The 23,721-nt window shown below is 43.0% G+C and overlaps 1 protein-coding gene across 1 annotated transcript in view; it reads right to left on the reverse strand.

Moving 5' to 3' along the window:
* Positions 1–3,270: 3,270 nt before the first annotated feature.
* The window catches only part of RAB23 (RAB23, member RAS oncogene family), a 74,384-nt gene continuing 53,933 nt past the window's right edge, over positions 3,271–23,721 (reverse strand). The window contains exon 8 of the transcript XR_012034049.1: positions 3,271–3,777. The gene's annotated coding sequence lies outside the window, so the exon portion shown is untranslated. The remainder of the gene's footprint in view (positions 3,778–23,721) is intronic.

Here is a 23,721-nt window from a genome sequence, read left to right on the forward strand (position 1 = left end):
ATAAACTTTTGATCTATCACTGTTATGAGCCTGTTTCTCCCTCTTACTGGGGCCTCCAGCCCCCCCACTGCCAGTGATCTGCTCTGATCTGCTCTGCTCTTTGCCCCTGCTGGCACTTCTTCATACCCCTGGAAATGACAAATAGCCATGTAAGCAATATTCTATTAGAACTCTTAGTTTCCTGGGGCACCTGGGTGGCTCAGTCCATTAAATGTCTGACTCTTGAGCTCAGCTCAGGTCTTGATCTCAGGGTTATGTGTTTAAGCCTTGAGTTAGGCTCCACGCTAGGCATGGAACCTACAAAACTGCAACAAAAAAACTTCTCTTAATTTCTTCACTGAACTAACTGTCCTTCTACAACTATCTTATCAAGACCCATCCCTGAGTAGAACAAACTACTTTCTCAGTTCCTGCTTTTTTCTGAAGAAACACTGTGTGGCCAGAGATTTCTTCTCCTAACATGTTTATGTGTTCTCTTCACTATATCCATGGTGCCCATTTCCAATAATCCTACACCCATACCTTTCCCTGGAGTCCCTTGAACTCACTAAGGTTCCTATCAGTTCAAAATCGATGCAAAGGAGGGGGCACCTTGTTGGCTCAGTCAGCTAAGCATCTGCCTTCGGCTCAGGTTATGATCCCAGGGTCCTGGGATCCAGCCCTTCGTTGGACTTTCTGCTCAGCGAGGAGCTTGCTTCTCCCACTCCTTCTGCCCCGCCACCCTTCTTGTGCTCTCTCTCAAATAAATAAAATATTTAAAAACAAAATAAAATTGATGCAAAGGAAACCCACTAAGAACCAGGGATGAGGGGGGTCCCTGGGTGGCTCAGCAGTTTAGCGTCTGCCCTCGACTCACGGCGTGAGTCCCGGGATCGAGTCCCACATCAGGCTCCCTGCATGGAGCTTGCTTCTCCCTCTGCCTGTGTCTCTGCCTCTGTGTGTGTGTGTGTGTCTCATGAATAAATAAATAAAATCTTAAAAAAAAAAAAACCAGGGACAAAAAAAAAATTATGACAATATGCCATAATTTCAGGCATGGAATTATTTTTAAGAAGTGATTTATTTATAAAAATGAAATAAACTGCTGATACGCAATCTTGATATGAAAAAAAAAATCAAGGGCAGCCCAGGTAGCTCGGCGGTTTAGTGCTGCCTTCGGCCCGGGGCATGATCCTGGGGACCCGGAATCCAGTCCCATGACAGGCTCCCTGTGTGGAGCCTGCTTCTCCCTCTGCCTGTGTCTCTGCCTCTCTCTCTCTCTCTCTTTCTCTGTGTGTGTGTGTGTGTGTGTGTCTCATGAATAAATAAATAAAATCTTAAAAAAAAAATCAATGTTATTAAGACAGTAATCTATAAAACAATTCCCTGCATTTTTACCTTTAGAGTACGACACACTTGGAATTCAATTTACAAAGTTTCCATTTGCCCACAACTCTTCAGGATCACCAGCCTTTGCACACTGAGTTCAACCTCAAATGTATTTCAAGGTCCAGTATCAGTGATTTAAGTACACATTAAGACATTTCAGACAAATTGTTTTCTCTAATACATACTTCTGTTCTAATCTGGAATGCAGTTTAGTCTTGTTAAATGCAAAGGTGTGGTATATTGCATTGTTGGTTTTGACTTTCCTATTTTTATCCATGCCCTTTGCCACTGTCTTTGGAATTACTCCCATGTTGAAGGTTAGATTTGCATGTGGTAGTTATTGAGGAGTGTTCTTGGGAACAGCACTTTTATCAGAGTGAGGGAAGCAAGGTTGGGCAAGGGAGAAAAATGGGACCAAGTCCGTGCAGCCAACACCTCAGCCAATCCCACGGGAGGTTCTAGAGCTAGAATGGTTTTTGGGAAGCGGTTTGAACTGAGGTAAGGGGTTAGGTCTTTGTACTGTCGTGCCTGACAAGTGACTGCCTGCCTGACCAGTGACTGCCTGACCAGAGATGCCTGTGGGTGGCTTGTGGAGGCACCTTTGAGCAGCAAAGCAGTTCCCAGCAGGCGGTGGGGATGAGAGATCAGGGGTAACGGTGGAAGTGGGAGGATAGAAGTGTTGGGGGCCTGTGAGCCATCAGTAGCAATAAATTCTCCTAGCAGCTGAGAGAATAAGAAAAATTCTGAAGGGGGATCAAGAGGCACACCACAGCATCTACTATATCCAGTGAGTATACCAGTCTCAAGCATAGGCCTTAAGAGACTTTGCATATTTCCAATTTTCTTTTTATACATGTCCAGTCTAACCTGCTGGTCACAGGAGGAAGATGAGAGGCATGTGGAGCAGAACCATCCCAGTCAGCCACCCAGGCAAGCCTGGCTTAGGTCAGCTAACACCCAAGTTGACCTGTAGACAGTATAGAAATGAGTGCTTACTTTCGTATGCTGTGATTTGTTATGCGTTGATAGCAAGTCAACGACCCAACAGTCAGATCTTTTTTTTTTTTTTAAGATTTTATTTATTTATTCATGAGAGACACAGAGAGAGAGAGAAGCAGAGACATAGGCAGAGGGAGAAGCAGGCTTCCCGCAAGGAGCCGGACATGGGACTCGATCCCGGGTCTCCGGGGTCACCCTGGGCTGAAGGCGGCACTAAACCACTGAGCTACCTGGGCTGCCCTCAACAGTCAGATCTTGTTCAATATCTGATACTTCCAGCTTTAATGATTAACTTTACATGTCAACTTAACCAGCTACAGGGTACCCGCATTAAACATTATTTCTGGATGTGTCTGTGAGGGTATTTCTGGTTGAGATTAGCATTTGAGTTGGTAGACTCTGTGAAGTAGATTGCCCTCCCCAATGTGAGTGGTCATCATCCAATCCATGGAGGGCCTGAATAGAACAAAAGGCAGAGGAGGAAGGATATACGTATCACCCACTGATTCTGTTTTTCTGGAAAACCCTGACTGATACAGTCACCTACTTGTGACTTGAACAATTTATTCAGTCTTTTCTTGTAAGCCTCAAGATCACCCTTGATATAGACATAGTATTTACTCTATAATGTTGTTGTGAGTTTACCACGGTACATGGCAACCTAGAAGCATTCAATCATTATTAAGTTATAGTCAATACTGGGCAGCCCTGGTGGCTCAGTGGTTTAGCGCCACCTTCAGCCCAGGGTGTGATCCTGGAGACCCGGGATCAAGTCCCAGGTCAGGCTCCCTGCATGGAGCCTGCTTCTCCCTCTGCCTGTGTCTCTGCCTTTCTTTCTCTCTCTCTTTCTCTCTCTCTGTGTGCGTCTTCCATGAATAAATAATTAAAATCTTTTAAAAAAAAGTTATAGTCAATATTTGTACCCTTTAATCATAGGTGCAAACATCGTAAGCCTAGAAGATATTAGTGGGTGAAGGGGGATGGCAAAGGAAGGGTCAGTTCCCACTGCCCTCCAATCCCCTAGGCTGCACTTATCCTCTACCCATCAAATATTTGGGTTTTGTCAGCAGAGGAGGTAGTGGAGCTAAGTTCAGTTATATCAATGGTAAATTGCAGTATCTGCCCCCCGATTCTTGGACTACCAAGCCAAAGATGGTATCAGATGGAAGAGGCAAGAAAGAACAGAGGGCAAATGCCTTCTAGTCCTACGGTGGTCTTTTCTGTGGCTTCCAAGCTCTCAAGCTTTCTTCACTATGCACACCAGGGTGTTGAGATGCATGAGGAATCGCCTGTGGGGCCCTCGCTGTGTAGCCACTTCAAACGGTGCTGGAGGCGGAGAAGTTTTGCTCACTGAAAGTCTACTGCCAAGTTTTGGCAGCATGCTTTACTTTTTTCTTCTTTCTTTTAAAGCTGACAAGGAAAAATAAATACAGAAATAATGTTAACCAAATAAAGAGGCACTATGATTTTTTTAAACTTCATTTGCGTCAGAAAATTCACTCCCCAATGAGCCATAACCAGATGAGACTGCACATATCCCAAGTCTTATAAGAGCTTTAATTACAGCCTTCATGTTTTATGAGCAGCGAGTCCAAGCCGTTGCTCCAAAGGGAGCTGAGCCTGAAATTCCTCACATCTATGCCTCCGAAATCTTAACATATCTGCTTGCTAGTTCCAATTACTAGGTTATTTCATTTTAAATGTGAGTGAAACTAAGACTCATTCCTCCTTCATTTCCCAAATTCCTAAAACAGCTACTCTTTGTTTTTAATGGAGCTGCAAAAAAAGAAAAGAGAAAAGAAAACAGCACATTCCTGAAACATTACAAAAGACCAACAGAAGAGAAGCAAGTGCAGCATACTGGAGAGGATCCTGGGGGAAGGCTTCTTGAACTTTTGCACCAAGACACCTTAACAAAAGAGAACATGGGGTGGAAATGGAGCTCCTTCCTGTGTATGGATAAATTTTCTTTTTATTTAAAAAAAAAAAAGAGAGAGAACAAAAGAATTGCCCCAAGGGATACCAGGAAGCCTAAATAAAAATGAAAATAGCTAACATTAGTGAAAGTTCACTCTGTTCCAGCCACTGCTCTAACATTTAACATATGTTCATCATTTATTCTCATGATAACTATATAAGGCAGATGATATTATTTTTTCCATTTTATAGATAAGGAAACTGAGACACATATAGGTAAAGCAACCTGCCGAAGGACAAAAAATAGAAAAAGGTCAAGCTGGGACTCAAGTCTTGCTCTAAAACCTGTAGTTTCGGGATCCCTGGGTGGCTCAGCGGTTTGGGACCTGCCTTCAGCCCAGGGAGTGATCCTGGAGACCCGGGATTGGGTCCCACGTTGAGCTCCCTGCATGGAGCCTGCTTCTCCCCCTGCCTGTGTCTCTGTCTCTCTCTCTCTCTTTCTGTGTGTGTCTCTCATTAATAAATAAATAAAATCTTAAAAAAAATAAAAATAAAAAAATAAAACCTGGAGTTTCAACCACAAGTTGCCATGAGTGGTCTACCACAAGCTCAAAATGTCATTAAAGTTTCATCTTGAAAATGCATATGTAGGCGCACCTGGGTGACTCAGTCAGGTTAAACTCTGCCTTAGGCTCAAGTCATGATCTCAGAGTCCTGGGATTGAGCCGCATCAGGTTCACTGAGTAGGGAGTCTGCTGGTCCCTCTCTCTCTGCCTGCCATTCCCCCCGCCTGTGCTCTCTCGCTCTCACTTTCTCAAATAATAAAAACCTTTTTAAAAGATGCATATGGATATTTCATTCTATTCACTAATATCTTCACATTTGCTTTAAGATAAAAACTTCTTTTAAAAAAGACTTTTTTAAAAAAAAAGATTTTGTTTATTTGACACAGAGAAAAGAGCACAAATAGGCAGAGCAGAAGGCAGAGGGAGAGGGAGAAGCAGGCTCCCCCCTCAGCAGGGAGCTCGATGCGGAGCTCGATCCCTGGACCCTGGGATCATGACCTGAACCAAAGGCAGATGTTTAACCAACTGAGCACCCAGGTGCCCTCCTTCATAGATTTTCATTTACATTTTTCCATGTCCTACTTCCTCTTCAAGCAAATCTTCAACCAAAATTGATGCTCCAAGAAGGTAGACTATGTATTTAGATGTGTCCAGTATGAGAAGCACTAGCCTAGGGCAGCTACCTTGCCCAAGAAAAGGAAAGACCTTTATTATATCGGTCAGAATTAATTTGTCCAACTAACCATATTTATAAGAGAGAAGATAAGCTTCTTCCCCAGTGTCAAAGCACCTGATTCCAAAGGGTTGTGGGTAAAATGGAATTGAACAAAACAGATTAAGTAATTTAGCAAGAAAAAGAGAGAAATACATCAGTATGACAGATGAAGTACACCACGGCTAAACTCAAAATAAGCATAAGGCTTGACATAAGGCAGAGCATCTTATGAACAGGATATTTTTAGCTTGGACTGAGATGTAAAGATGTGTGAGAGAGAAAGGGGGACGAAATATGTGTGTGTAAGAGGGAGAGAAAAGAAAATTTGGAGAAGGAGCAAAAAGTCTGCTTTTGTTAAAAAGATAATGCAGTTAGCATGCCTGGCTGGCTCAGTTGGAAGAGCATGCCACTCTTGATCTTGGGGTCATGAGTTTGAGTCCCATGTGGGAGGTAGAAATTACATTAATTAATTAATTAATTAATTAATACTTTTAAAAAAGACAAGATAATACATTTTATTTTTTTAAGATAATACGTTTTAATGGGAAAAAGTAGTATAGGAATTAGAGTCAATTCAACCTTGAATAAGAGAGAGGATTACATGTGATAATAATAGAGCAACTTATTTAACATACCTTCAGTTATAAGATTCATTCACTACTCTTGAAACCAGTATTATGCTGTATGTTAACTGACTAGAATTTAAATAAAAATTTGAAAGTTAAAAAAAATCATTCAAATATTCTTTTAGGGGCTCCTGAGTGGCTCAGAGGTTGAGCATCTGCCTTTGACTCAGGTCGTGATCCTGGGGTCCTGGGATCAAGTCCCACATCAGGCTCCTTGCATGGAACCTGTTTCTCCTCCCTCTTCCTATATCTCTGCCTCCCTCTCTCTGTGTGTCTCTCATGAATAAATAAATAAAATCTTTAAAAAAAAACATATATTCTTTTAAAATGTCATCTAAGAAGTGATGAACTACAATAATTTCTTTGAGTCTCATTTACAAAGGAAGACAATACCTACTACAGCCTTGCAGGGCCATGATAAGGGATAGAAGAGGTGACATATACCTGACATACAGTAGGGTCATGGGAAAAATAAGAGGTATTATTTCTACCACTTTTTACCAAAAGCGAGTTAATTTTCTTCTTCCCCAAAATATTTGTATTTTTACTGCAAAAGTTTAAATTGTTAAAGGGAGCATTCATCTAATCACAAATGAAAACAATATACTGATGGATAAAGCAAGACAGTATTTATCCTCCCCAGATTTTTCTACATTTATACAACAAATATATGTGAGTATTGACACACACATAGAGGTAGTAGATTGCTGTTTGAAATTTATTCATTTGAGGGGCGCCTGGGTGACTCCATAGGTTGGGTGGCCAACTCTTGATTTTGGTTCAGCCATGATCTCAAGGTTCTAGGATGGAACCCTGCACCACAACAGGCTCTACATTCAACAGGGAGTCTGCTTAAGGATTCTCTCCCTCCCTCTCCCTGCTCACACATTCTCTCTCTAAAATAAATAAATAAATATTTGAAAATAAACAAATAAAATATTCATTTGAGCACCCTTAAGGTTTTTCACAGTACATCATGGACAAAGAATTATACTAAAGGAGACAGAACTTATTCATTCTCTTTCTATTAGTGAAATCAACATAAATTTCACCATTCCTACACTGAGAGAGCTTTTAGAGTCTGGGAGTGTCTTACCCATATTTGTATCTCCCATAATAGACTTGAAGATTTTTCTGATCTTCGTTAACTATATGTACTATTTAAAAGTTCATGGATTTCTGTATTTTACTTCTAACTGATATGGAATACCACTGCATATTGCAGTTATTTATGTTTATATCTTATCACCTCTGCCAGCACACTGAAAAACAGAAATGACAGGTTGTGGCAGTGACACATCATTGGTCACTGGAAAGAGTGGTGGAAAGATAAGCTTGCGAATAAATTGAGAGTAATTCTAATCAGCTGTGGGTTCCAGGCTATATAGAGAAGGGCTAGAAGCCAAGCGGGGAGTGAAAGATGAATTCAATAAAGGAATCAGGGTGATCAAACTCTCCCTGTGCTCAAATAGTCGGTGGCGTTGCAGTGAGACGCTAGAACTAAGAGCAGGAGTTCGGATTACAGAGAAGAAAAGTAAAATTCACATTGTATGTGGTAGAGAAGCTCAGAGTAACCATAGGCTTCAGGCTGCAACTCTCCAAGTGTGTAATGGAAAGGAGATTCAAGAGTCGAGGGGGATATCTGTGGACCTAAGGAGCCGAATACATTCTGGAAGCCAGGATGCTAGAGGGTCTCATGGGTGGGGAAAGTCTTCAAACAATTTCAGGAACTGGAGTAGCACAAATAGTGACCCGGGCATCTATAATGGAAAAACTCGTTTTCTTCCTTTGGTGAAGAAAACCCAGTTCTTCCCTGTGTGTTTCTTTTCAACGAGTCTCCTTTAAATTTTACCCAGGAAACTTCACTTCTGGTCACTTCTGGTTACCAGATGCATGGAGGTTTTTCCCCATACCGGGCAATTCTCTGGGACACCAGCTGGTTATCTTACAATTTATTCAGTTGTACCCAGAGGTAGGGTCACACCCCACGGGTTAAGGCCTCAGTTTCACAAGACTGACACCCACCCCCAGCCCTGCAAAACACACGTTGGATGCCAGTTGTAAGCCCAAGTTATCACCTGGGCTCCTCCTGACCAACGGACTATAGACCCCACCTTGGGTTTTACTCATTTGCTAGAGCACCTCATAGAACTCAGGGAAACACTTACGTTTGCCAGTTTATCAAAGGATATGATAAAGGACACAGATGACCAGTCAGATGACAAGATACATAGGGTGAGGTCTGGTAGCATTCCTAGTACAGGAGCTTCTGTCCCCTGGAATTGAGATATGTCACCCTCCTGGTGTTGAGGTGTTCCCCACCTAGAAGCTCCCCAAACTTCACAGTACTGGGATGTCATGGATGCTTCCCCATGAAGGCATGATCAATTATTTACTGTTTCCAGCCTCTCTTTCCTCTCTGGTGTGGGCGGGGTGGGTGGTTCCTGAAAATTCCAAGCTTTTAATCTTGGGTTTGTCTTTCTGGGAACCAGCCCCCATCTTGGGAGCTATACAGGAGCTCATCCAGAGTCACTTTAATAGAACAAAAGATACTCTTAGTGCTCTAACATTGATGAATTTACAAGGGTTTCAGGAGACCTGTGCCAGGGATGGAGGTCAAAGACATATTAGAATAAGAGATGTTCCTAGTGTTCTTATCTGTTAGGAAATTACAGGGGTTGTAGGAGCTCTGTGCCAGGAACCAGGGACAGAGACCAATATATATTTTTTCTATTATTTCACAGCGCCATAAGATCTTCTGAGAGCGTGTGTGTGGGGTGACTGGAATGGTAGTAGACAACAGCTACAAGTCGGAGAGTGCATGGTATAGCATGGTAATGTCAATGGTATCAAAGGAAGAGAAACACTTTTACCAGGGTGAAAGAGTCATGATACCCAACAGTGATTCTCAGAGAGTGGTTCCAAGACTAGCCATACAGGCACCACCTAGGAACTTGTTAGAAATGCAAGCTCAAAAAAAAAAAAAGAAAAAAGAAATGCAAGCTCCTGGGGCAGTCTGGGTGGCTCAGCGGTTTAGCGCCGCCTTCGGCCCAGGGTGTGATCCTGGAGACACGGGATCGAGTCCCACGTCGGGCTCCCTGCATGGAGCCTGCTTCTCCCTCTGCCTGTGTCTCTACCTCTTTCTCTCTGTGTGTCTCTCATGAATAAATAAATAAAATCTTAAAAAAAAAAAAAAAAGAAATGCAAACTCCAGGCTCCCCTCTAGATCTACTGAAGCAGAAACCAAGAGTGGGCTCAGAAATGTGTGGGTTTTTTTTTTTAAAGATTTTATTTATTTATTCATGAGAGACCCAGAGAGAGGGAGAGAGATATAGGCAGAGGGAGAGGGAGAAGCAAGCTTCCTGCTGGGAGCCTGATGCAGGACTCGATCCCAGGACCCTGGGATCACGACCTGAGCCAAAGGCAGCCACTCAACCACTGAGCCACCCAGGTGAAATCTGTGATTTAACAAGGACTCCAGGTGATGCTGAGGCTTGCTAGGGTTTGACCACCACTGGTTTGGAAGTTGCCACAGACAAAGCTGAATGACAGGTCAGCACCCAGCCATTTACCATCACAATCATTTCTTTAGTCATCTGTGGAATTTAGATTTCAGTGAAAGCCACAAACTGGAGGGAGCATTTTGGAGAAAAGCCGGAGGAGGGGACACGGAGAGGAGTTTGTTTATAATGCAACAAGTGGTCCAGAGGCAGCCCTGAATGTTGACTCTCTTCCTTCCTATCCTAAGCCCTTGGGTGGGCTCAGCCATCCTGATAGAAACTGGGGACAGGAGAATACAAGGCAGCAAGCTGAATTAATAACTGTAACAGCAATATTTTATAATAACCACAATTATGCTATTAATAATTATGTATAATTAGTAACTATTAATCCAATTTAAACTATAAAAACCAGCAGGAAGAAAAACTCTATTATCACCCAGAACTGAACATGGAGCAAATGTTTGCACACTTACAGTTATCAGATGGAACAAACAGCCACATGGACTAACAATCTTCGGCTTATCCTCAAACGAACCAGATCACTCCAGTGGCATAATAATAAGCCCCCAGTGCCTAAAAAGCACTCAAATTCATCATGTTAGTAAAAACTTTCTGATGTACACCCCAAGTCTTATCCTCCTGGTCTCCTCCTTCTCTGTGATACAAACCCCTCCCCAAACTACCACCGTGATCATTATCCAAATGAAGCTGACTAGGCCACAGGGTGCTTCAGCCCTAATTACACAGGTTACTTCACTCCTAACTACTGTTTACTTCATTTGCATGTTGTTTTGCTTAGGAGACTGAGGAGGGGGATCCTGAAATCTAGACACTGTTCAATTAGGGTTGGACCCTCTCCTCCTCCTGGCTAAACTTCAGCTTTGTTCTTGGCTCTCTGTGCTCCAGTCACAGAAATGTAAACACTTGAGAACTTCATCCTCTTTATCTTATTACTTCCAGTGTTCTCCTCCCCCTGAATTTACTGATCAAACATCTTCTCTATTTCTTTTTCGCACTTATTTGAGAGAGAGAGAGCACGAGCAGGGGGCGGAAGGGCAGCGGGAAGAGCAGACTCCCTGCTGAACAGGGACACCCCCACACACACACACTCCCAACACGGAGCTCTATCCCAGGGCCCTGGGATCGTGACCCCAGCCGAAGGCAGAAGCTTAACTGACGGAGCCACCCAGGTGCCCTAACATATTCTATTTCTAATAACTACTAAAGCAAATACATTTCTTCCCTTCAATAAAATACATCTCCTTGTTGATCAATACAACCTGAGTGGACAAAGCAGGAAGGTGGGATGAGGCTTCCATAGTAAGAAGTGCAGGGAATAGCGCTGCTATGGGAATGCCAGCTTGGCCAATTTATGGATGAATGTCAGTATAGTTGTGGTTAAGGCAAGAACTTGGAAACACACTTGAGTTCCAGAATTAGATGAAATAGTTATTAGCTGTGTGATTGTAGAAATAGTAGGCTCATAGGCCCCTTATTATTAAATATAATAGTAAAGAGTAAATGATAGTGCATATAAATATCCCTAGCAGAGGGATCCCTGGGTGGCGCAGCGGTTTGGCGCCTGCCTTTGGCCCAGGGCACGATCCTGGAGACCCGGGATCGAATCCCACATCGGGCTCCCGGTGCATGGAGCCTGCTTCTCCCTCTGCCTGTGTCTCTGCGCCTCTCTCTCTCTCTCTGTGACTATCATAAGTAAATAAAAATTAAAAAAATATATATATATCCCTAGCAGAGTTTGCAGTACTTGATGAACCTCAATAAATGGTAACTTTTTTGCATTTTTTAAAAGATTTTATTTTTAAGTGATTTCTACAACCAACACGAGGCTCAAACTCACAACCTCGAAATCAAGAGTCACACGTTCCACTGACTGAGCCAGCCAGGTGCCCTTGGAGTTTGTATTCTTATGAATAAACTACCCCATCCCTTAGACCAATTCTTAGACCAATTAAAAGACAATGCACAGGGCAGCGTGGGGGGGGTGGGAGTGGGGGGCGGGGCCTCAGCCGTTTAGCGCTGCCTTCAGCGCAGGGCGTGACCCTGGAGACCCGGAATCGAGTCCCACGTCGGGCTCCCTGCATGGAGCTTGCTTCTCCCTCTGCCTGTGTCTCTGCACCACCCCCCCCTCTCTCTGGTCTCTCATGAATAAATAAATAAAATCTTTAAAAAATAAAAAATAAAAATAAAAGACAATGCACAATATAGAAGCATACACTGCCTTCTGTAAACATGAAAATATTCCTGAGAAAAGACATTGTTACATCTTCAAATAGGATTCAGGAAAGAATATAGTTAGCACTATGTTGTGATGAATCTAAAGGGAGAAGAAGCATGGTCTTCATCCTTAGTGGCACAAGACATGGAATGTTTCTAAGACCTTATTTTTTTGAAATAGTTCTAGGTTTATGGGGCACCTGGGTGGCTTAGCTGGTTAAGTGTCTGACTCTTGATTTCAGCTCAGGTCATGATCTCAGGTCTTGGGATCAAGCCCCACATCTGGCTCACACTGAGCATGGAGTCTGCTTGTCTCCCTCCCTCTGTTCCTCACCACCACCCAATCAATCAATCAATCAATCAATTCTTTAAAAAAAAGGTGGGGGGGAGATCCCTGGGTGGCGCAGCGGTTTGGCGCCTGCCTTTGGCCCAGGGTGATCCTGGAGACCCAGGATCAAATCCCACGTCGGGCTCCCGGTGCATGGAGCCTGCTTCTCCCTCTGCCTATGTCTCTGCCTCTCTCTCTCTCTCTCTCTCTCTCTCTCTCTGTGACTATCATAAATAAATAAAAATTAAAAAAAAAAAAAGCTTTAGATTTACAACAAAATTGAGAGGTAGGTATAGAGATTTCCAATAGACTCCCTGCCCCCATGGTAAGCACCCTTGCTCCTTCCTTACCAACATCACTCACTGGAATGGTATATTGTTTACCAAGGGTGAGCCTACATTGATATATCACAATTACTCAAAGTCTATAGTCTACTTACAGTTCACTCTTGGTGTTGTATGTTCTATGGATTTAGAGAAAAGTATAATGACATATATCCATCATTAAAATATCATACAAAAAGATAAAATATCATACAGAGTATTTTCACTGTCCTAGAACATTCTCTATGCTCTTCCTATTCCTATTTCCCTTTTCCTGCCCCTGGCAACCACTGATCTTTTTATTGCCTCCATAGTTTTGCCTTTTCCAGACTTTTCTATAGTTGGAACCATACAGTATATAGCCATTTCACAGTGTCTTCTCACACTTAGTAACATGCATTTAAGTTTCCTTCATGTTTTTTCTTGGCTTGATAGTTCATTTCTTTTTAGCACCATTGTGTGGATATACCCTAATTTATTTACCCATTCACCTACTTAAGGACATCTTGATTGCTTCCAGCTTTTGGCAATTAAGAATAAAGCTTCCATAAACATCCATGTGCAGGTTTTTGTGTGGACATGTTTTCAGCTCCTTTGGGCAAATATCAAAAGCACAATTGTTGGATTATATGCTAAGAGTGTGTTTACCAAAATGTCTTCCATAGTGGCCATACTGTGGGCGACCACGGACTAGCTGGAGTAACTGAACCAAACCAGGCCCAGACTTGCGCCCCTCATTCACTCAAAAGGCTTGGGAGCCTAAAGGGTGAATAGTTGGTAGACGCTTGAGAAAGGGCTTGAGCAATGGTTCTCAGGGCTCATTTGTACGTGATCGCCCACATAACACAATAGATACAACTTATTCTGACCTGGTCATAAATGTAAATAAGGGTCTGTCTGTCCTTGCTGGTCTGTTTACCATACCTAATATTCCTTTGAAGCATGCACATCTGGAGCAACAAGCTTATCTATTTACCAAGGTCTTCTGGCACCCATGAGTCTGTCTTGCATGCTGAGAAAGGGGAACTTTGGAGGGTTTCACAAACCTGCTAAAAATAAACACCTTCTTGGCTTTGTTTTGCTCCTGCTATAAAATGTTGTAAAACCTTGAATAAAGCTGGCACTGCTTGGACATCATCCACTGTGTCCGTCCTGTCCCCATCTCTTTTATTTTATTTTCCTCATCCCCTTATCCTCAGGACCCTGATCGTGTTGCCGCAGCGCACGCAACACGATACTATTTTGTATTCCCACCAAAAATGTATGAGATTTCCTGTTACTTCATATCTTTGGCAGTATTTGGAGTTATCAGTGTTCTGGATTTTGGTCCTTGTAATTAGGTGTATAGTAGCATCTCATTGTTGTTTTAGTTTTCATTTCCCTGATGGCATATGATGTGGAGCATCTTTCAGTATGCTTATTTGCTATCTGTGTATCTTCTTTGGTGACTTGTCTGTTAAAGCCATTGCCCATTTTTTAATTGTGTTATTTTACTGCTGAGTTTTGAGTTCTTTGTATATTTTGGATAACAGTCTTTTCAGATGTGTCTTATACAAATATTTTCTCCCAGTCTGTGGCTTGTCTTCTAATTCTCTTGATATTGTCTTTCACAGAGGAGAAGTTTTTAACTTTAATCAAGACCAATTTCTCAATTATTTATTTCATGGCTTGTGCCATGGTGGGTTTTTTTTTTTTTTTTTAGATTTTATTTATTCATGAAAGACAGAGAGAGAGAGGCAGAGACATAGGCAGAGGGAGAGGCAGGCTCCTTCCCGGGAGCCTGAAGTGGGACTTGATTCCAGGACTCCAGGATCACACCCTGAGCCAAAGGCAGGTGCTCAACCTCTGAGCCACCTAGGCATCCCTGGTGTTGTATTTTTTTTAAAAGATTTTCTATTTGTTTATTCATGAGAGACACAGAAGGAGGCAGGGACACAGGCAGAGGGAGAAGCAGGCTCCCACAAGGAGCCCGATGTGGGACTCGATCCCAGTACCCCAGGGTCACGCCCTGAGCCGAAGGCAGACGCTCAACCACTGAGCCAACCAGGCATCCCCTGTATTTTAAAAAACATCGCTAAAAAAAAAAAAAAAAAAAAAAAAAATCACTATACTAAGGTCATCTAGGTATTCTCCTATATTATCTTCTAGGAATTTTATAATTTTGCATTTTACATTTGGATCTATGATTCATTTTGAGTTTATTTTTGTGAAGGGTATAAGGCAAGACATAGAATTTTATTTTTTTTTAAAGATTTTATTTATTTATTCATGAGAGACACAAAGAGAGGCAGAGACACAGGCAGAGGGAGAAGCAGGCTCCACGCAGGGAGCCTGATGTGGGACTCGATCCTGGGTCTCCAGGACCACACCCTGGGCTGAAGGCAGGCACTAAACCGCTGAGCCCCTTGGCTGCCCCAAGACATAGAATTTTAAAACCTAAAGATTAATGCTGGTCAACTGCACAAGAAAAGTTAAGGGTCGCCTGATTGGGTGGATCAAGTCTTGTAGGATTTGAGAACTAGGGAATAATTATTAAGGAGTAGAGTTAATTAAGGACGTCTTCCTAGTGGAGGTGAAGTCTGAAGGAAGTTCATAATTGAAATATTAGGAGGAAAGTTGGTGAGCTAGTAAAATCTGAATTGTGCAAGCTCCAGAAAACAGACATTTACTCTGCAAAGAATTAAGTTCATGACAAAGAAGAAGACTGGATATTTTCCTCAAATATGTGAAGATCTATCATATGAAGTAAAAATGGCTCCCTGAATAACACCTAATTGGATAGTATCTGCCCAGCTCATTTCCCTTTCTATGTAAATGGTCCTAATCCACAAAAATGACCACAGTACCCATGTTTAAAGGACTTAACCAACCCCTCCATGGCTCAGTTGACTGGACCCAAGAAAGCATCTAATCTAAGCTAGGCATTCAAATTCTCTCTTCTGGAAGTTTGAGATGGGTCCAGTAGAGGAGTTAAAAACCTAGAGGGTGATTGACCCACTAAATGGAAGTGACCTGAACCACTGACTACACGGAGCAGACCACTCCCTTGCCAAACTGCATTAGGATGTGAGCCACCAAGAAAGAAACCTTTACTGGGGTGTCTGTGTAGCTCAGTTGGTTAAGTGTCTGCCTTCAGCTCAGGTCATGATCCCAGGGTCCTGAGATCAAGTCCCACATTGGGCTCTTTGCTCAGCGGGGAGTCTGCTTCTCCCTCTCCCTCTGTGCACATGCTCTCTCTTGCTGTCTCTCAAATAAATAAATAATCAAGAAAAGAAGAAAGAGGGCAGCCCTGGTGGCTCAGCGGTTTAGCGCCGCCTGCAGCCCAGTGTGTGGTCCTGAAGACCCAGGGACGAGTCCCAGGTCGGGCTCCCTGCATGGAGCCTGCTTCTCCCTCTGCCTGTCTCTGCCTCTCTCTCTCTCCTCCCGGTGCATTCTCATGAATAAATAAATAAAATCTTTCAAAAAAAAATAGACTTCAGGAACTTTAACATTAAAAAAAAGAAAAGAAGAAAGAAAGAAAAGAAAGAAAAAAGAAAGAAAGAAAAGAAGAAAAGAAAAAAGAAAAGAAAAGAAAAGAAAAGAAAAGAAAAGAAAAGAAAAGAAAAGAAAAGAAAAGAAAAGAAAAGAAGGCTTTATTATGTTAGGCCACTAAAATTTAGGGTTGTTTGTAACAGTGGTTCACCTACCTTGACTAATATGGTAAGTTAGACTACATCACCTGAAAAATATTCCTTCAAACTCTTAGATTCCTTAATGAAAGTAAGATTTTTTAAAAGTCTAATCTATAGATGACCTGCAAGATGGATCAAAGGGAAAGAGAAAATAGAAGCAGGGAGATTAGTTATAAATCAAACACAGAAGTTATGATTCTAAATAATAATGTCACTTTCATGAGAGGCTTTCCTTCACTCTTCAATCTAAATTATGTCCTCCTCCCTAACATTGTCTTTCATTCTAGCTTGAATTTTTCTTTCATAGTATTTACTACAAATTACTATGTAACTTGTAATAACATATATCTGTAGATGTTTCTTTATTTAAAGTCAATCTGTCACCCTGAACTGTAAGCATCATGAGGAAAGTAACCATGTCTCTTTCACTTCACTTTTTTATACCCAATGCCCAATGTGGTAAAAAGCCAAGAAATATTTGCTGAATTAGTTAATTCTCACATTTTTAAAAAGATTTTATTTATTCATGAGAGTCACATAGAAAGAGACAGAGACATAGGCAGGAGAAGCAGGCTCCCTGCAGGGAGCCTGATGTGGGACTCAATCCCAGGACCCCAGGATCACAACCTGAGCCGAAGGCAGACACTCAACCAGTGAGCCACCCAGGTGCCCCAATTCCCAGACTCCTAATGTGAAACAGTGGAGAAATGTTACACAATGTCTGAGTCACCATTCGGATACTGAAGAAATAGCAATATTTGTACAACCAAATAATTAAACACTTAGGGGATACCAAGTGTCTGGTGCAGTGTGGAGCATACCAGAGTAGGTCAGTCAACAAACGTTAGTTCCATTCCTTCAACTCTCAGGACTTACACCCCAAATCACAAGATGAGCCGTCTGCCACAATGGAACTTGCAATGAAATAAGAAAGATGGACTTTTATTTTAGATACTGTTCTTCCTGATAACGGAGAGGCCAAGAACTAGACCAGGCAGGATATGATAACTTCATGGGGAGCCTGGGTGGCTCAGTCGGTTGAGTGTCTGCCTTCGGCTCAGGTCATGAGCCCAGGGTCCTGGGATCGGGCCCCACACAGAGCTCCCTGCTCCATGGAGAGCCTGCTTCTCCCTCTCCTTCTGCCTGCTGCTCTCCCTCCATGTGCTGCTCGCTTGCTCTCTCAAATAAATAAAATCTTTAAGATTAAAAAAAAAAAAAAGAAGAATGTAATAACCAGAAGTGGCAGGCCCGTAACAGAGCAACACTCCCCCTTGGCAGTAACCAACATACCACTTAAAGCCCCTGGGTTTAGGTTCTCAAACTTAATGTTCCAGTTCCAGTCTCGGCCCATCCTTTTGGCTTCAAGCCTTCAGCAGCACGTTACCCTGGGTACTCCTGACCTCTCATTAGATAACATCTAGCCCCTCTTGGCAAACACTGACCAGACTTGTGCTATTCTTACTCTCACTTTAAGATAGTCTAGCCTCGGGGATCCCTGAGTGGCTCAGCGGTTTAGCGCCTGCCTTTGGCCCAGAGTGTAATCCTGGGGTCCCGGGATCGAATCCCACGTTGGGCTTCCTGCGTGGAGCCTGCTTCTCTCTCTCTCTTTCTCACTCATGAATAAATAAAATCTTTAAAAAAAAAATAGTCTAGCCTCTAAATCAGTTGTCCAACTAGGAAAGGACTTCTCTCTTCCACAAGTGACCCACTTTTCATAAAAAAGATAATTGCTCAGCAAATATATGGGGGAAATGTGCTCTTTGGAAAAGCAGAAGAGGAAAGGAAAAGGTGGTTGAGATTTTCCTACAATATTTCATGCCTTACAAAATATTTCCTGAAACAGGCATGTCACACCCAAGCTGTAAATGTTTTGGGAGGATAACTTTTTAAAAATTTTGTGGCATCAGTCTAGCCTTTCATATTCGCATTTCATAACTGTCCTTTGATCATTGTGCATACTGAGTCTGTTACCCCAGTATATTAACATTGGCTTGAAAAAAGTAGGGGCGAGCAGTTGGGGGGTGGGAGGGATAGCCATCAGTTCTACAGAGAACAAAATACTGAGCAAGTGGACATAAATGTTATTCAGTGAATTCTGACATTTTCTAAGTAATAACTTAAGGCTATTGAACAGAAGTCACTAACCCATTGTCAGGCATCTCCTGAAATACTGTATTCCATCTCAAATGGCTAGTAAACGAAAGTTAAAGGAGTACAAGACTGAACCTTACACTGCAAGCTAAGAACAATTAGGTAAGTTAATAGGTGTGATTTATCTCTCTCTACGGATAGCAAAATGAATTTGAAAAGTGCTTTGTAACCCAAAGAGCTTGGCTGGAGTTCAAACTGCTCTAACATCTGTTTCCAATGTTAATTTGCTGAGTCCCTGGGTAATCCTCTTTCCTGACCAACTCTCTGCAGTTCCAGTCCAAAGCCCTGTGTAACTACACTTGGATGCATTTGGTTATGCCATGTTAGGTTTGATACATGATTTGGATATGCCACTTGACATGTATGATTTATATAGTCCAAGATTTTATGGACATTCCTGAATTCCCCACTTGGTATCATTCTGACCCTTGGCACCTGTAATGGATCCACTTCTTTTTTGGTTAAATTCAAAATTCCCAAGCATGAATTGAATTACACACCATGTTGACTTGTGTTAATGTACTCAGTGTTTTGATTTTTCTTTTTTCTTTTCTTTTCTTTCTTTCTTTTCTTTTTTTTTTATAGAGATGGAGGAGGGGAGGGGTAAAGAGAGGGAGAGAGAGAATTTTTTTTTTGGAGAGAGAGGCTCTTAAGCAGGGTCCATGCCCAGCATCCAATCTCACAACCCAGAGATCATGACCTGAGCCAAAATCAAGAGTCTGAGGCTTTACCCACTGAGCCACCCAGGCACCCCCTCAGTTTTCTTCAGTCTCTCTATTCTTGGGGGACCTGGATGGCTCAGTGGTTGAGCATCTGCCTTTGACTCACACCTAGGGTCCTGGGATTGAGTCTTGCATCAGGCTCCCTGCAGGGAGTCTGCTTCACGCTCTGCCTCTCTCTGTGTCTCCATGAATAGTCTTTTAAAGAAATCTACTCTCTAAAAATTTCAGAAATAATCTCATTCATGCTCACCTACTGGCTAGGGCTACAAATACATGCAGAGTGATAGAGTTTATTTTTTAAAAGCTCAAATAGAGGCTTCCACTGCTAGGAGAAATCCTTTGAGTCACACAGAAAGGACTTAGGTTTCTAGGCCATGTCTAAAGAAAGCCCCAAGATTCTTTAAATCACTACTTAAGAAATTTTTAGTATCCAAAATGACATCCTAAGATATAATTTTGACAGTTCTGTGAAACACTCTCACACAGATCAACCACATAAAGAACAATTTCATTTAATACAGAGCAGCTAAAAATGTGAATTTATGCCATTCCAGCAGTTCTTGCTATTTCTCATTGGTTTCATTGACATTTATATGGTGCTCAAAATATACCAAAAATAATTTTGCTCTGAATAAGCCTTAATTCTAACGTTGTCATTTATTTCATAATACTTTTCTATCTTCCTTCAAAACATATTCATTGATAGATAATTATTAAGCACTTTTCATATTTCTAACAATATGTGTGATATTCAACAGAGCCTTGAAATTTGACAGGCCCTAAAACTCATTACAATCTATCCAAGCCATAGAGGTGGTGAATAATCTTATACAACTCAATCATTGTCATTCCTGGATGTGATGGCAGAGAAGGAAGGCTGGCTTAAAAGGGCTTTACTTTTCCAGCAAAGTGGGAGAGATGATGGATACCCTAGGTCTAGGTGAGCAAGAAATCATGTCCAGAGATGTCAACCAAGTAGGAAAGAGCACATGATTTTTTTTTTTTTAAGATTTTATTTATTTATTTGACAGAGCACAAGCAGGAGTGGCAGGCAGAGGGAGAAGCAGGCCTCCCACTCATCAGGAAGCCTTATACGGGGCTTGATCACAGGACCCCGGGATCATGACCTGAGCTGAAGGCAGATGCTTAACCAATGGAGTCACCCAGGCACATGGAACACGTGATTATAAAGGCAAATAAAATTCTCTCACCACCAAGTGAGAGAATCAGCAGAAACAGTCACGTTGGGACACATCTGCCTAGCACTCCTCGCAATGGTGAGCTGCCCCTCCCCGCTCCAGCCCAATGGTCCGGGCCAGGGCTTCCTCTCCTCTGGCCATACTCCACACACCTGGGCACAGGTACGGGTTTCTGAAACAGACTGTGTCAACCATAGTGCTCATGCATTAGGGTTAACCGTGCTCCTGGTTTATTGCCTGAACAAAGTACCAGATGGGTGAGTGGAGCCTGGAGAGGGGGAGTTGTAGGTAAGAGTTGGGCCAGAAGAGGACTGAGTTGCTTCCTTTTTCCTCTCGCCTCCGAAGCCTTTCTCCAGCTGTGTCTCATCAACATTCTAAGGAAGCCAAGAAATTAGCAGACACAGAACAGCATTATCTCTAGTACAGCAGCCATGTTCTCCTGGCCTCCCGGAGAAAAGAAATCAAATTATATCCTATTGTTTTTCACTTGAAGATGTGAAAAGTTACAGGAACAGAAAGGGTTGATGCCTTTGAAACACAGTCCCAGAAAACTCGTAATGAAATAAATTTCTAGGCCCAAGATGGAGCGGCTCCTGCCCGAGGTGCTGTGTCACTAAATGGAAACTTAAACAACTTTCACGTCCCTCTCCCTCTAAATGCTCCTTGCGACCAAAAGCACAGGATATCCGGTCAGCCAATCCCCAAACCCAAGCCACCTTTGAACCCCTGAGCCTTCTCACCTCCAACACGGTGACTACATGGCTCCAACCAAGCAACCAGATACTTCTCTTTCTTGTTCTTTGTTCTATAAAAGCTTCTTGCCTTCTGCCCTATTTGGCACTCCCCAAATGGAGACCATCCACTTCATGAAGTTTCAAATCAACTTTGTTAATGTCATCTAATTTGTCTTCTTTAACCACTGGTTAAGCTCTGTAATATCCTTTCACTCATAAATGACCTAGAGAACAGATAACGTGAGTTTCTGTGCCACAATTTAGCACTGAAATGAGTTCCTGGGGGGAAAAGAACCTTAGAAGAGAAAGGGAGAAAATACTCATTTCTAAAGAAATTTTTTTTATACTATCAAGATCTATGATATATGGATAAATAGATACAGATGTGATACAGTGAGCAACCACTAAAATAATAGGACTCGTCTTCTGACACGAGTTAGCAATTAGCATGTTTTCTGTGACTGGCATGACACTAGACATAATTGTCTCATCTTTCTCAATATTTGAAAGTTAAAAAAAATATTTGAAAGTTATAATTATGGATGAAAACTTCAATGTTCTGGGACAGCTGGGTGGCTCTGTGGGTTAAGCATCTCCCTTCAGCTCAGGTCATGACCCCAGGATCCTGGGATCGAGCCTGGTGTTGGGGGTTCAGTGGAGAGTCTGCTTCTCCCTCTCCCACGGCCTACCCCTCCACTCTGCTTATTCTCTCTGTCAAATAAATAATCTTTAAAAAAAGAAAAATTCAATGTTCTGTTCCACTGCATTCTGTAAAGCAAGAGCACTCTTGTCCTACCATTTATAGTCTAGTATTTGAGTCCCACTCTCCCCTGCCCCTGCCCCCACTCCCGCCACCTCTACTCCAGGGCACCCAGGACTCAGGACCCAGGAATTATGTTCTTGCTGAGCTATTATTTGACCCTCTGAGCTCTGAGATCCCAACACTTGTGCTAACCCAGGAAGCTCCACTGGCCAGTTCTCTCTGAGCTAGAGAAAATCCTAGACCCAAACCTGCAAAATTGAGACCCAGGAAGGGAGCAAGGCAAAGGTGAAAAATGGGCCCTTGCTGCAGTTTCTTGAGCATCTTTGGCTGTTATTTGCTAACCAAGCCCAAGGCGAAGTCAGCGCTCTGAGCTGACCGGCACACACTTCCAGAGGAGACAGGTGTGATTCATCTTTAAAGCCTGAGAGGTAGGCAGACTGGGCATCATGGGGGTGTGACCTGGGTTCTGCTTTCAGAAAGACAACGTCTGGAGATTCTTTTGTCTTCGATCTTGGGTTTTGTCAATGAGGTGTCCTGGGGCAATGGAGCGCGCCCGTGAGCCTCGGGGCAGAGTGGGTCGAAGCAGCACCCCACAGGAAGCTCAGGCCCCTGAGCAGGCCCGCAGTGCCTGGTGTGCACCTGCATGCCCCAGGGCTCCACGTGGAGTAAGAGGAGCCCAGAGGAAAGGGGAGCAGCTCCACTGGGGGACAGTGCTGGGACCTGTGGTGAGAGCACAGCAGCCAGTGCAGCCCCGAAACCAGTCCATCCTCTGAGCAGGTTCCTCCTTGGGCGGAGGGGGTCGGGGAGGCAAGTATTAACTCTCTGACCTGAACTCTGGAAACTGCCAGTGCTCAGGTAGCAAATTTTATCTGTAATTATTACAAAGTAAAAGGATATACGCGGACTTTGTGGGCTCCAGGACACAATTCCAATGACGCATGGGGGTAGAAGGGGTGCGGTGCTCACCACAAACCACCAGCAATTCCTGGACACCAGCAAAGTGCCTGAGAATTCTACTCAATTCTGACGCTACCTACTTGGAGACAACTTCAGGTTCCACAGGTTCAGGGCTTGAAGACTGCCCCCACCTCCAACACACACACACACACACACAAGACACCTGCACCAAGCCCAGGTTGTTACCTATACATCCCACCTACTGGCTCTAAATCAGAGCTTCCCACAACCCCCACCTCAGGTTCGACTAATTTGCTAGTGGCTCAAAGAACCCAGAGAAACATTTTACTTACTAGATCACTGGTTCGTCATAAAGGGATGTAACTGAGAACAGCCAGATGGAAGAGATGCATAGGATGAGGTACTGGGGTGCAGAGCTTCCATGCCCTCTCCAGTTGAACCACTCTCCTAGCACTTCCCTGTGTTCACCAACCTGGAAGCTCTCCGAACCTGCCATTTTAACCCACCATTTTGGTTTTTATGGAGGCTACAACAGACAGGCACAATGGATTCAATCACTGGCCGTTGTTGACTGATTCAGCCTCCAGTCTTCTCTCCTTTCCAAGAGGTCTGATGGGGGGATTGAAAGCCCTAACCCTCCAATTACAGATTGGGGCCTCAGGCAACTCAGTCTCTACGCTTGAGTGGGGGTGAGCCTAAAAGTCACCTCATTAACATAACAACAGACACCTTTGTTTCTCTCAACACTTAGGAAATTCCAAGAGTGGGCCACCTAGCTGGCTCAGTCAATGTTTGATTGTGAGTTCGAGTGCCACATTCAGTGTGGAGCCTACTTAAGAAAACAAAGGAAATTCCAAGGGTTTTATGAGCTCTGTGCCTCTGTGCCAAGGACAAAGACGAAACATATTCCAATGAAAAACCATGATACCGCAACAGACATTGCAATAAAGCATTACAGGGAGTTATTACAATTCTTCTGTTAG

The sequence above is a fragment of the Canis lupus genome, chromosome 7, assembly GCF_048164855.1.
Source record: "Canis lupus baileyi chromosome 7, mCanLup2.hap1, whole genome shotgun sequence".
NCBI classification, from domain to species: domain Eukaryota; kingdom Metazoa; phylum Chordata; class Mammalia; order Carnivora; family Canidae; genus Canis; species Canis lupus.